Source organism: Alosa pseudoharengus, unplaced genomic scaffold (assembly GCF_046254945.1).
Source record: "Alosa pseudoharengus isolate Yale_2024_CS ecotype anadromous, Long Island Sound unplaced genomic scaffold, YU_APseudo_1.1 YU_APseudo_1.1_scf_10, whole genome shotgun sequence".
Taxonomy (NCBI): Eukaryota; Metazoa; Chordata; class Actinopteri; order Clupeiformes; family Clupeidae; genus Alosa; species Alosa pseudoharengus.
In genome coordinates, this window is record NW_027468565.1 from 10,717,670 (window position 1) to 10,730,892 (window position 13,223).

The window sequence follows — 13,223 nt, forward strand, 5'->3', positions numbered from 1 at the left end:
CTCTTTTGGAAAGCTGAGACACTGTTGGAAAACAATTAGAATAACTGTGTGATGTACTGACACAAAGTTACAAAGGCTAGATTATTCTTTTCTTTTTCTACCGGATAACAAGCATCTTTGAACTGACCACATTTCAGCCCTCTAGGTCTTGACTTGATATGACTTGAGTCCTAGCATTAGGTCTTGTCATGCTGTGTGCAAAAGTCAACCCAGTCTCACGTCTGAACGTGTCACTGTCACGTTAATTAATCTATTGGGACGTGTTGTGTAACACGTTTCCTTGTTAAAAAACGTGTTGAGCAAAACGTAATTATCGTGTTACTATCACGTTGTATTTCGCTTTCAACGAGCCAACAGAACCACGTCATCTGTCAAAAAAGCCTGACCTCACAAAATGGGGAGAATGTTATTTGATGCTTTTGACGTGCAGTTTCACACTCTTAAGCCTGTTTTGAGTTGTGGATTAGAAGGAGCCACCTTCTGGCTAGCAGTTTGAGAAGCCTGAACCCCAGAATCCAGAAACAATAACCGAGCAGGGACGGAGAAAAAAGAAGAATCCAAATGGGAAATGAGGTGAGCCTTGCTACTGCCGCTAGCATGATTATTTTGCTAGCAATTGAGCAAAACATTTTAAAGTTGATTTAACATGAAATAGTAGCCTATGCATGGGCAATACTGTGAATTCAGAGTAGGCTTGCACAACTTATAATTTAGCTAACGTGCATGATGTAATGTTACATTAATCTGTAAAACAGCTGTTGTCTGTGTAAATTAGCGTAATATTGTTAGTGTGGGCTACAGCTAACAGCTGGGCCTATCAGCCAGGCATGTATAATCGATAATCATGATGAACGTGAATAGATTTCGTTGGGAAAACGCGCATTGTTATAGGCCACATATCAGGTATAAAACAATTGTATTCTGATACAGCAGTTCTCCAGATGTTAGATATTCACTTATATTATAATATAATATTGTATTTCTTTAACCTGATTAAGAGAGGGGTTTAATTCAATAGAGAATTGCAATGTGTGTAGTATTATATTAGATAATAATATAGATATTAGATTAGGCTAGATTTAGATTAGATTCAACTTTATTGTAATTTAAAAGAGTAGGCTACAGGTACAGAGCCAATGAAATGCAGTTGACATCCAACCAGAAGTGTAGTTAGATAAATAGGCAAGTTTTCCAGATGACATGTGTACAGAGACAGAAATAGCCTATACAGTGAATATGGAATGTGTGTCTAGCCTATAACAAAACAAATTGATAGTAATACATACAGTAATAATGATAATAGCAGTAATTACAGTAGGCCACTTGCACTGTTGTTGGTGACGTGTCTGTTTCCTATTGTTCCATGCCACTCTCCTACTGTCTCCTTTACTGTCCTGCGCCACTCGCCTACTATATTTTGCCTCTTGCCTACTGTCCAGCACCATTCGTCTACCGTCTCCTATGCTGACCCACGCCACTCACCTACTGTTTCCTAACTGTCCCATGCCACAAACTGTAACATTAAGCTGACACAATCTTGCTGCACGGTTACTTATCTGCATGCAATCACTATTGCCAGCTGTTATGAGTAAACATTATATTGGGACATCAATATATTTGTGATTCATGGGCAGTGTATTTGCTACTGAAGAAAAGGAGAACACATAGTAATTGTTCTTGGATGGGTATTTAGAGTAAGGTTTCTATTGATTTTTTTCAGATAAGGCCTCTTCATTTTCAACTGTGAAGGATCTACATGGACTTGGTCTGGATAGCCTTTCCTGTTTTGATGAGCCAGTCGGTATGTATTAGACATTCTTTAGGATAAAAGGATAAAAGGAGCCATATGTTATCAAAAATTCTACACCCATATGTAGAAAAGCTTTGTTGCTGTTTGTTATTGTTGTTGTTGAAAACTACGTTGAATGCAAAGAGATACATATGTCCCTTGAGAGGAGAGGGATGAGTGTGGATGGTTGAATTGTCCAACAGGCATAAAAATCTGATTGTGTATGATTGTGTTTGTGTCTGTATATGATTTTTTTGTACTTGTTGCATTTTAAGCATGCTTATATACTTTACGCCATGGTGGTCTAAATTGTCTTTATTGCCACTTGCAGGGTCTAGAGGAAAAACCCTATATGAGCCCCAGGGTGAGTAGTGTATAATTACTTTATCCCAAGCTTGATTTTCGTAGAAAGGTGTTCAAACCAAAGTCAAACCAAAATCTTCTAAAATAATAGATAGATAGATAGATAGATAGATTTATTATTTGTCCTTTCGGAAAATTGTTCTGCGCCATACAGTAGACAGTTAGACAAGACTGAATACAAGACGGAATATAGACCAGAATTTCCCTCACCCCAACCGCCCCCACCCTACCACACCCCCACACATACACAACATCTGGGGCCGTATTCACAAAGAATTTTAAGGCTAAAAGTAGCTCCTAAGTGGCGAATTTAGGAGCAACTCCTAAAAATAATGGGCGTGTCACTCCTAACTTTAGGACTCCTAATTTTTTTCACTAAAAGTAATTCACAAAGCATTTTAGACCTAAAAGTAGCACCTAAGTCTGGGACAGCTTAAAAGTAGTCGAGAGGACTCCTAACTCACTAAGACCTATTCACAAACAGCTTTTTGTGGCATTTCACGTTGCGATGTTTTGAAATGCGTCGCCTATGCGGCAACAGGAGCTTCCAATCGCGAGGGAACAATTTTGCATTCATAAAAGGGATGCAATAACGCCACCAACAACAACCAAAACTACTCATTGTTAACATGTAAATTAAATGTAACGTTTCATTGTGAATCAAATTAAAATGGTCTCTTCTTTGCAAACGTAGGCATATGTGACATTCAATAATGTTGCAAAAGATACTGCATCAGTCCGTATGTTTCATTAGGCTACTACTGTAGGCTATTTGTTTTGCCTTACTCTTTATTCATTTAGGCTAGGCCTTTTTATTCAATTATTCATCATCTTCCGTCCTTCGAGCTACTTGTGTAGCGCACGCATTCTCAGACCTGTCACCTGTCACTCATCATCGTAAGGGAGGTGTTTGGAATCATTCCCGCGTTACAATCATCAGCCAATCAAGGTGGTCACTTCAGTCAAGCTCGTTTATGAGTAATGACGTCATCCATAGCAACGAAGACTCACTCTTAGTTTAGGAGTTGCCATTTTTTCTTACTAAGAGTAGGTCTGAAAGGCTTTGTGAATAACTTTTAAGAGAAAACTCCTAGCTAAAATCTTTTAGTGCGATTTAGGAGTACTCCTAGTGGTAAGATAAAAGGCTTTGTGAATACGGCCCCAGGACAGAAGGCATAGACTCCACTACACATGTATAGAATGATAAAGTGCAGTTGTGCATACTGTGATAGTCCAGCTGGAAAAAAAGTGCATGGTCCTGCAGGTAACGTCTTGTTCAACAATGTAATGCTAGTTGGAATGAATTACCTACTGGCTCAATTTGTTTGGAAAGAAGGTAGCCTGAACTTCCCTGATGGCAACACCTCATATGCCTGGTGTATGGGATGTGACATATCTCTATTAATTGCATGACCTTTCTTCAACACCCTTCTTTCACAGGTCGTAGCAATACTGTCTAGTTTTTTCCCCTCAACATTGCTGGCCATGTTAACTATCTTGTTTTTTTTTGTCACTGACAAAGAGAAATACCAGGTAACACAACAAAAAAGTAGCATGCTCTCCACGTTATGGTTAAATTATCGGAATGAGTGCGATGGTGATGCAATCCTGCTTTTCAATTAGTTGAGATGGTGTTTGACATTAAATTATAAGCAGGTCAGTTTCACATAATAAGCTATTTGTTTCTTTGGGTCTGGGTAATTCATGTGACAAAAAATTCTGTTATAGGCTTCTACCGTTTTTCTGAAAAACAAAGCAGTACAACAACATTTCTATCTCCAAAATAATGCATTGTACGCATGTGTGTACTACGTAGTGCATGCAGCTTTTAATGTCCAAAGTAGCCTATACTGATTTTCCTGCATAAGAACTACAAATACTCCTCCAAAACTACAGTCTTGACACTTGAAGTTGTGGAGTTATATTTTAGTAGCCTATTCTATAATAGAATAAATACCCACATCAGTTTTACCCTTGTCTCACCTGTATACAACATATGTCTATGAATTGCAGTAGTGATCAAATGAAAAAGGAAAGAAAGGTGTCCTGATGTGTTGTTTAGGGATGGTCCTGCAATGTTTTCTCGACATATTTTTATGTCTTTTTTTTCTCCCCTCTACTTATGTTTTCACAGATCCTTGCTCCTATCCTGATGTATGGGTTGCACTTCATTATATGACTCTAACAGAACACTCACAGAAAGGAGAGTGGTGTCAAACTACAAGACAGCCAGCATGTAAGCAAGGCCTTGTTTGTCCTTGTTTGGCTACTCATTTGTCTACTTCCTGAAGAGGCTGAAGCATGATGGCCTTGACACCTCAGTCCTTGCTTCCATTAACAGCTGTGTTATGGAGTGCATCCTCACATCATGGTCTACTGCAGCGGTGGATACAGAGGACAATTGGCAGGTATTTTACGTCACTTTTACATTACTTTTACTGTGATTTTGCTAGATATGGTTGTCGCTGTGCTGAATATAGGCCCATATTGTAGATCGAGAAACCGACTGTACAACTGATACATCTTGGGCTATACTATTAAGGGACAGCTGAATTGACCACCTAAACCATATATTTTCTGAAAGCAAATAGCCTCTAGAAGTCAATTAATATACATTAAGACATGTCCCACCTTCCTACTGACTTTGGTGCATCATAAGGCGTACATAGGCCCATATTGTAGATCGAGAAACGCATTGTACAGCGGATACATCTTGGGCTATACCATTAAAGGACAGCTGAATTGACCACCTAAACCATATATTTTCTGAAAGCCTATAGCCTCTAGATGTCAATTAATATACATTAAGACATGCTCCACCTTCTTACTGACTTTGGTGCATCATAAGGCGTACATAGGCCTATATTGTAGATCGAGAAACCGACTGTACAACTGATACATCTTGGGCTATACTATTAAGGGACAGCTGAATTGACCACCTAAACCATATATTTTCTGAAAGCCTATAGCCTCTAGATGTCTATTAATATACATTAAGACATGTCCCACCTTCCTACTGACTTTGGTGCATCATAAGGTGTACATAGGCCCATATTGTAGATCGAGAAACTGACTGTACAACTGATACATCTTGGGCTATACTATTAAGGGACAGCTGAATTGACCACCTAAACCATATATTTTCTGAAAGCCTATAGCCTCTAGATGTCAATTAATATACATTAAGACATGTCCCACCTTCCTACTGACTTTGACATATCATAAGGTGTACATAGGCCCATATTGTAGATCGAGAAACGCATTGTACAGCGGATACATCTTGGGCTATACTATTAAGGGACAGCTGAATTGACCACCTAAACCATATATTTTCTGAAAGCCTATAGCCTCTAGATGTCAATTAATATACATTAAGACATGCCCCAACTTCCTACTGACTTTGGTGCATCATAAGGCATACATAGGCCCATATTGTAGATCGAGAAACGCATTGTACAGCTGATACATCTTGGGCTATACTGTTAAGGGACAGCTGAATTGACCACCTAAACCATATATTTTCTGAAAGCCTATAGCCTCTAGATGTCAATTAATATACATTAAGACATGCCCCAACTTCCTACTGACTTTGGTGCATCATAAGGCATACATAGGCCCATATTGTAGATCGAGAAACGCATTGTACAGCTGATACATCTTGGGCTATACTGTTAAGGAACAGCTGAATTGACCACCTAAACCATATATTTTCTGAAAGCAAATAGCCTCTAGATGTCAATTAATATACATTAAGACATGTCCCACCTTCCTACTGACTTTGGTGCATCATAAGGCGTACATAGGCCCATATTGTAGATCGAGAAACGCATTGTACAGCGGATACATCTTGGGCTATACTATTAAGGGACAGCTGAATTGACCACCTAAACCATATATTTTCTGAAAGCCTATAGCCTCTAGATGTCAATTAATATACATTAAGACATGCCCCAACTTCCTACTGACTTTGGTGCATCATAAGGCATACATAGGCCCATATTGTAGATCGAGAAACGCATTGTACAGCTGATACATCTTGGGCTATACTGTTAAGGGACAGCTGAATTGACCACCTAAACCATATATTTTCTGAAAGCCTATAGCCTCTAGATGTCAATTAATATACATTAAGACATGCCCCAACTTCCTACTGACTTTGGTGCATCATAAGGCATACATAGGCCCATATTGTAGATCGAGAAACGCATTGTACAGCTGATACATCTTGGGCTATACTGTTAAGGAACAGCTGAATTGACCACCTAAACCATATATTTTCTGAAAGCAAATAGCCTCTAGATGTCAATTAATATACATTAAGACATGTCCCACCTTCCTACTGACTTTGGTGCATCATAAGGCGTACATAGGCCTATATTGTAGATCAAGAAACCGATTGTACAACTGATACATCTTGGGCTATACTATTAAGCGACAGCTGAATTGACCACCTAAACCATATATTTTCTGAAAGCCTATAGCCTCTAGATGTCTATTAATATACATTAAGACATGTCCCACCTTCCTACTGACTTTGGTGCATCATAAGGTGTACATAGGCCCATAATGTAGATCGAGAAACGCATTGTACAGCGGATACATTTTGGGCTATACCATTAAGGGACAGCTGAATTGACCACCTAAACCATATATTTTCTGAAAGCAAATAGCCTCTAGGTGTCAATTAATATACATTAAGACATGTCCCACCTTCCTACTGACTTTGGTGCATCATAAGGCGTACATAGGCCCATATTGTAGATCGAGAAATGCATTGTACAGCTGATACATCTTGGGCTGTACTATTAAGGGACAGCTTAGTTGACCACCTAAAGCATATATTTTCTGAAAGCAAATAGCCTCTAGGTGTCAATTAATATACATTAAGACATGTCCCACCTTCCTACTGACTTTGGTGCATCATAAGGCGTACATAGGCCCATATTGTAGATCGAGAAATGCATTGTACAGCTGATACATCTTGGGCTGTACTATTAAGGGACAGCTTAGTTGACCACCTAAAGCATATATTTTCTGAAAGCCTATAGCCTCTAGATGTCAATTAATATATATTAAGACATGTCCCACCTTCCTACTGACTTTGACATATCATAAGGTGTACATAGGCCCATATTGTAGATCGAGAAACGCATTATACAGCGGATACATCTCGGGCTATACTATTAAGGGACAGCTGAATTGACCACCTTAATCATATATTTTCTGAAAGCCTATAGCCTCTAGATGTCAATTAATATACATTAAGACATGTCCCACCTTCCTACTGACTTTGGTGCATCATAAGGCGTTTGCAGGAAGGTGGACCATGTGCTAATGTATTATGTTAACTCACATGTATAAGTGACAAGCTTTAAGAAAATATATGGTTTGCATGGCTGAAACTGCTTTGCCTTTATGTTGGAGCTCAAAACCTATCATATGCCCCATTCATTTGCCAATATACAAAATAGTGCCATGTATTCATTTATGTCCTCCAACGTTTGCAGGAAGGTGGGCCATGTGCTAGTGTATTAAGGGACAGCTGAATTGACCACCTAAACCACATATTTTGTGAAAACCCATAGCCTCTAGATGTCAATTAATATTAATTAAGACATTTCCCACCTTCCTACTTACTCTGGCATATCATAAAGCATACATAGGCCCATATTGTAGATTGAGAAACAAATTGTTCAGTTAATACAATTTGGCGTACACTATTAAGGGACAGCTGATTCAACCACCTAAACCATACTAGGACTTGGTCCACCCTCTTTAAATACTTTTGCGCACTATATTAAAGGCATAGACCTGCATTTTATAAGTGGACTTTATAGTCATCAGTATGTTTGAACATGTCAAGAGAAACACTGAGATTGTAGTTTCTTTCTTTGTACACTTGTTTTATCTCTATTTCTAATTTCCAGGTTGTCAGCTGTTATCAGGCTCATCACCAAAGCAGAAAGACATGCCAGGAAGGAGCAAGGCACAGGCCAGGAAGGAGCAAGGCAAAGCCCGGGGATTTTTCTGCAGTTGTTGCTGCCCGTTATAGAAGGACTGCTCCTGAGAATAGATGGGTGTCTACATCGTTTTGCAAAATGGGTCTTCTACACATGATGTTTGTCAAGCACTGCTCATTGACTGGACAGGTGTCCTCTGTATTGTGACCATTGGTCATAGGCGCCACATGACTGTCTCAAAGTCCTCTACATCATTCCGGTGACGGGACTTCTGGCCTAGTCTGACAGGATGGGTCTTGTGTTACTGTAACCAGACGGCTCAACAATGCATCATTCTCGTCCATGCCCTCATCGCCTCAAGACTGGAGTACTGCAACAGCATTCTCTATGGTCTTGAAAAATATTATTGTCTTTATTATTATTATTATTATTATTATTATTTACAGGTCTCTCTGCACCCGAACCAGCAGGTTCAGAGGAAGCTTCTTTTCTGTGGCTGTCACCCGACTGGACTGTAGCTCTGTATCCCGGTGACAACCAATCAACTAAGCCCCCAAATACCCTATTCCACCCATAGTGTTATTTATTTACAAATGCACATACTGTAATTACAATTATACATAACCATATTCTACTTCTCTTCATGCTATCCATCCTGAACATACACTTCTTACTACTCTTATAATGTTACTGTTTCTGCACTACAATGGTACTGTTACCACACTGCACATATCTGTCTATATGGTTCATACTGAATATCCATATTTATTCTGTTTTTCTCATATGTTCTGTTAATACACTGCCCATATTTATATCTAATTTATATTACTCTAAACCACTTTCTGTAAACCAACTGCATATTACTGTCTACACGACACTATACAGTATTTCTTGTCCTGCCTATGCACCATCTGTCTATACTTTGTATATCACATTGCACTTTTGCTTTGTACAGGGTTCCCACGGGTCATAGAATTTCTGGAATATCATGGAATTTTAGAAAGTCTATTCCAGACATGGAAAGTCAGGGAATTTTTATCATTTTGGGGGCAAGGTCATGGAATATCAGGGAATTTTGTCGTAGTGGTTTATGATGTACTAGCCAAAATGCATATTTCCACACAGTATTGGTGTATATCTGGTTATTAGCTTTACAGCTTGCTTGAGTAGCCCAACTGCCAATGCCTATTTATTCAACTCTCGCTCTAAAAAAGTAAAAGACTCTTGATGCGGGTGCTCTGAAATCATTGGTCGGTATATTGTAAGTCATGGAAATTCAGGTGTTTTGTCAGGGAAAAGTCATAGAATTTTACATTTGACTTAGAGTGGGAACTCTGTACTTTTACTCTGCACAATGACAATAAAGGTGAATCTGATCAAATGTAAATTATTATTTAGTGCCTGTAGTGCTGCTTTGTATTAGCATACCTTTGCTGTTTGTTTTATGTGTATTGGACAACCCCCTGTTTAAAGCAATCACAAACTTACAGATTTTGATTGATCTTGATACACAGATGTGTGTTGTGCTGAAATAAACCCAATTTCACTTATCTTAGGTGCTGTGAGACTTTTGATGCACAAGAAATCTTAAGAAATGGCCGTTCAGAGAGCATTGTTTTGACAGATGTTGACCAACAAAGTTCTTAAATCATACACAAATCATTAAAACATCCATATTTTGATTGAATATGATGCACAGAAGTGTGTTGTGCTGAAATAAACCCAATTTCACTTATCTTAGGTGCGGTGGGAATTTTGATGCACAAGAAATCTTTAGAAATGGCCGTTCAGAGAGCATTTTTTGACAGATGTTGACCAACAAAAGTTATTAAATCATACACAAACCATTAAAACATCCATATTTTGATTGAATATGATGCACAGAAGTGTGTTGTGCTGAAATAAACCCAATTTCACTTATCTTAGGTGCGGTGGGAATTTTGATGCACAAGAAATCTTTAGAAATGGCCGTTCAGAGAGCATTTTTTGACAGATGTTGACCAACAAAAGTTATTAAATCATACACAAACCATTAAAACATCCATATTTTGATTGAATATGATACACAGAGGTGTGCTGTGCTGAAATAAACCCAATTTCACTTATCTTAGGTGCTGTGGGACTTTTGATGCACAATAAATCTTAAGAAATGGCTGTTCAGAGAGCATTGTTTTGACCAACAAAAGTTCTTAAATCATACACAAACCATTAAAACATCCATATTTTGATTGAATATGATACACAGAGGTGTGCTGTGCTGAAATAAACCCAATTTAACTTATCTTAGGTGCTGTGGGAATTTTGATGCACAAGAAATCTTCAGAAATGGCCGTTCAGAGAGCATTTTTTGACAGATGTTGACCAACAAAAGTTCTTAAATCATACACAAACCATTAAAACATCCATATTTTTATTGAATATGATACACAGAGGTGTGCTGTGCTGAAATAAACCCAATTTCACTTATCTTAGGTGTTGTGGGACTTTTGATGCACAAGAAATCTTCAGAAATAACTGTTTAGAGAGCATATTTGACAGATATTGACCAACAAAAGTTCTTAAATCATAAACAAACCATTAAAACATCCATATTTTGATTGAATATGATACACAGAGGTGTGCTGCGCTGAAATAACCCCAATTTCACTGATCTTACCTGCCATGGCAAGTTTGATGCACCGGGCATACTCAGAAACTACAATTGAGACACCCATATGGCCAGACAGGCCTAGGTAAGTGTCACACCCATTATTTCATGAAATGTCAACATGTGGCACATATTTTGATACAGGGAATGATAACAAACGTGTTTGTCAAATTTGAGACCTCTAGCTGCTTGTATGTTGTCAGGAGGCGGAGCCAAAGATTGGAAAATGTAGATTTCTAGGGGGCGCTATAGAGTCTATGAATGTGTGAGGTGTGATTTTACATATCTCGTATATTTTATGTCATAGATAGATGTCACATGCCAAATGTAGTCTGTTTATGAGGTATGCAAGTTAGAAATGCTAACCCTAGGTTTAAAAGGCCATAATTTTCATAGGTCAGACAGGCCTTGATAGGATTACACCAGTTAATTCAAGATAGTACCAACATGTGGCACATATTTTGATACAGGTAATGATAACAAACTTGTTTGTCAAATTTGAGACCTCCAGCTGCTTGTATGTTGTCAGGAGGCGGAGCCAAAGATTGGAAAATGTAGATTTCTAGGGGGCGCTATAGAGTCTATGAATGTGTGAGGTGTGATTTTACATATCTCGTATATTTTATGTCATAGATAGATGTCACATGCCAAATTTAGTCTGTTTATGAGGTATGCAAGTTAGAAATGCTAACCCTAGGTTTAGATGGCCATAATTTGCATAGGTCAGACAGGCCTAGATAGGATTACACCAGTTAATTCAAGATAGTACCAACATATGGCACATATTTTGATATACGGGATGATAACAAACTAGTTTGTCAAATTTAGGACATCTAATGACTTGTGTGTTGCCAGGAGGCGGAGCCAAATATAGGAAATATTGGATTTCTAGGGGGTGCTATAGAGTCTGTGAATATGTGAGATGCGATTTAACTACACACTCAAATATAGCTGCTTGTGTGTTGTCAGGAGGCGGAGCCAAAGATTGAAAAAAAAAAAGGATTTGTAGGGGGTGCTACAGAGTCTGAATATGTGAGGGTTGAGTCCATTTCACTATATTTTGTGTCATCCAAGGATGTTACATGTCAAATTTAATCAGTCATATTCTAGTTAGAAATGCGAAACCAATGTGTACATGTCCATAAATTGCAAAGGTCAGACAGGTCAGATAAACTTACACCAGTAATTTTCAACTAATAACATGTAGCACAAATTGATATAAAGGGCATAGAAATTGGCAACTGGTTTGCCGTATTTGAGACCAGTAGCTGAGTTTGTATTGCTGTAGCTTCCTGGATGTGTGAGGTCATTTCACTTTGAGGTTTCTGAATGTGTGAGGTAATTTCACTCCGATCCCATATTTACTAACCCTAGGTTAATAGGTCATAGGTTAGACAGGCCTTTGTAGGGTCACACCAATTACTTCACAACATTAGCACATATAATGCATGGGATGAAAACAGACTTATCTGAGGTTAATTTAAGCCTTGACCTTGCTGATGAAAACCAGAGTGCAGTCAATCAGTGGTCCAAACATATAGAACCAGTACAAGTGAAAGACAATTCAAGTAATTATTTACATGGAGAGTCCTTTACTATCAAAGATGCTTTAATGTACATTGATACATGAAGGGGATATTGAAGTACTCCCAAAGTCCCAAAGAAGGATGACAATACAATAGTATTATAGTCAATTAACATTATTCAATAAAGAATATGGTTACAATTTCAATCATGATTTAAGGAAATTGACTTTCAAAAACTATTGTAATCAGTTAGCGTTTTTAAAGTGATTATGGATTTTTATAGTCTAAGAGCAAAAATAGTAGTACTGCTTAAGCCTATATGATGCACCAAAGTAAATAGGAATGTTGGACATGTCTTAATTCATATTAATTGACATCTACAGACTATAGGCTTTAAGGAAATATATGGTTTAGATGGTCAATTCAGCTGTCCCTTAATAGTGTAGGCCAAAATGTATTAGCTGAACAAAATTCTTCTAAGTTACCCTAGCAACAACCTAGCAACCAACATAAGAACCATAGCAACAACCTAGCAACCATATTAATTACCCTACCAACAACCTCACAACTACCACCACAATGTCAACCGAGCAACCACCATTGCAACCAACATGATTAACCTTGCAACCAGCATAGCAACCACTTTATTTGGAATAGCAACCACCATATCTACTCTAGCAACATCCTAGCAACCACCTGTACAATGCCAACCTAGCAACCACTTTGATAGTCAACCAACATGACTAACCTCGCAACCATCTCAATTACCCTAGCAACCAGCCTAGCAATCACTTAATTTAGTATAGGCACCACCATATCTACTCTAGCAACACCCTAGCAACCTTCTCAGTTACTCTATCACCAACCTAGCAACCAACATGATTGCCCTATAAACCTGCATAGCAACCACCATATATCCCGTAGCAACACCATAGCAA

At 38.3% G+C, this 13,223-nt stretch overlaps 1 long non-coding RNA gene across 1 annotated transcript; it reads left to right on the forward strand.

Annotated features, from left to right (window-relative positions):
* Positions 1-200: 200 nt before the first annotated feature.
* Positions 201-9,662, forward strand: LOC143100238 (uncharacterized). Its single transcript, XR_012981880.1, has 5 exons — positions 201-573; positions 1,721-1,801; positions 2,121-2,153; positions 4,287-4,560; positions 8,080-9,662. It is a non-coding gene; the product is annotated as an uncharacterized LOC143100238 (long non-coding RNA).
* Positions 9,663-13,223: the final 3,561 nt, after the last annotated feature.